The following is a 2,432-nucleotide window of genomic DNA, read 5'->3' as shown; positions in this document are numbered from 1 at the left end:
GCAGCCTTGACTTCCTGGGCTCAAGTGATTCTCCCACCTCAGCTTCCTGAGTAGCTGGGACTACAGGCACGTACCACCATGCCTGGCTAATTTTTACAAATATTTTTTGTAGAGACGATGTTTCACCATGTTGCCCAGGCTGGTCTCAAACTCCTGGGATCAAGCAATCCACCCACCTTGTCCTTCCAAAATGCTGGGATTACAGGCGTGAGCCACTGTGCCCAGCTCCAGTCTAATTTTTTGGAGTGAAATGTTGCTCGAGGGCAAACAGGGGACAGGCAGGGTTTGAATCCCTTTCTCCTGACCCCAAAGCGCATAGGTACCTCCCAGTCTTCTTGTCACCAAGAGGCTGCCTGCAGCCTGGGGCATTCAGGGGAGAAAGGTCGCATGCTTAGGAAGCAGCGACCAGGTGCAGATGCAGGTTCGGGGTCGTTGGAGAGTGTGGGCCAGGTGGCCTCTCCTTTCTTGTTCCCGCTGCCTCTCTGTTTCCTGGTGACTTCATTCCTTCACCGGCCTGGCACCACCACATGCCAGGAGACATCCAGATCCCCTCAATTTGCAGGACCAGCCACTTGGGGTGGCACCTGGCTGGTCTCCAGCTGAGCGATGAGTTCCAGGTTGGGGGTGTATCCCTGGGGATGAGGGGGTAAGGCCAGTGTAGGGAGTTCCAATGGCTGGGAGGGAGGGCAAGTCTCTCTCGGAGGCCAGGCTCAGGGGGCTGGGTTACCCCAGGGGAGAAGGGGCTACACAGGGGACCCACTTGGGGTCTGTGCTGGTTTTGTCTAGGCCGGCCCTGCCCTCAAATCCCTTGTAAGCTGCCCTGCCTTAGGATGGAGGGAAGCCTCCTTTGACTTTATACCCAGTAAAGGCTTTGGGGCCCTTTGTGGAATTCCCTCCTTCCTGGGTCCCCTTCCCACCAGCTCTCTGAGCACTGTGCTCAGAGACCCGGCACAGACAGCCCTGGGGATTTCACTCAGCCTCTTGGCACAGTGGGGCCCGAGGAAGGCTTCGCATCTAAGCCAAGATAACAGTCTTCGTTTTTCCTACACCATGAGACATCAGTGTGGTACCCAGGGCAGGCAGTGAGGACATGCAGTATCCATAGGAAATTTACAAACAATAATAAAACTGGCTAAAAGTTCGTCTGCCTTTTATTAACACCATGCATCCGCAGTTCTAAACAATGTCCCTGGAAATTTTTTTGGTTGGTCTCTGTTCTAAACAATTTCTGCTTGCTATTGAGTTCTAATAATATATACGTAAGCTTCAAATTAGCACATTTTTATTACTTACTCTGATAAACATTGCATTCTTTGTGACAGTTAATTTGGAAAATGCCAGTTGCACAGTCAGCTCCCAGCACAAGGATGGCCACTGGTGTTCATTTAGAGAGCACGTTTCTAAGGTGTGGAATCATTTGAGGGGCCTCAGGTGTGGTCTATGTATCCAACCCCTGCAGAATTACATTCTCCTTCATTAAACAGATTAGAAATGCACAATGACAGCACAGGGATTGCAACAATGAAGCGACAGAGCTGGACTTCTTTCAGCTCTGTCATTCTGTATGACCACAGATCCTCTTTCTCTGTGATTCAAATTTAAAACAGTGAAAGAGGCTAGGTGTGGTGACTCACACCTGTAATCCCAGCACTTTGGGAGGCTGAGGCGGGCAGATCACCTGAGGTCAGGAGTTTGAAAGCAGCCTGGGCAACATGGTGAAACCCCCATCTCTACTAAACATACAAACATTAGCCAGGCATGGTGGCACACTCCTGTAATCCCAGCTACTCAGGAGGCTGAGGCAGGAGAATCACTTGAACCCAGGAGGTGGAGGTTGCAGTGAGCTGAGATTGTGCCCTTGTACTCCAGCCTGGATGACAAGAGTTAAACTTCATCACAAAGAAACAAACAAACAGTGAAACAGTGTGAACTGCAAGGAGTATTTGTGTTTGGTAAATACAAATTTTAGTTCATCCATGAAATATTTTACTGAATTTGAGTAATTTTTTAACATGAAAATTTATTCTTCTATGAAAACAGTGTTAAATCATAAACCAAGAAAAGAATGTCGATTACTTTAAAACTGTATTAGTATCCTACGGCTGCTGTAACAAATTGTACCACAAACTTGGAGGCTTCAAGCAACAGAAATGTATTTATGTATTTAAGATAAGGTGTTGCTCTATAACCCAGGCTGGAGTGCAGGAGTAAGATCTTGACTCACTGCAGACTTGAACTCTGGGGCTTAAGCGATCCACCAGCCTCAGCCTCCCAAGTAGCTGGGACTACATGTGTGCACCACCATGCCTGGCTAATTTTAAAATTTTTTGTAGAGTTGGGGTCTTGCTATATTGCCCAGGCTTCTCTTGAGCTCCTGGCCTCAAGCGTTCCTCCTACCTCGGCCACAGCATAAATGTCTTCTCTTACAGCTC

Source organism: Mandrillus leucophaeus, unplaced genomic scaffold (assembly GCF_000951045.1).
Source record: "Mandrillus leucophaeus isolate KB7577 unplaced genomic scaffold, Mleu.le_1.0 Scaffold1, whole genome shotgun sequence".
Lineage (NCBI taxonomy): Eukaryota > Metazoa > Chordata > Mammalia > Primates > Cercopithecidae > Mandrillus > Mandrillus leucophaeus.
This window is presented reverse-complemented; position numbering follows the sequence as displayed.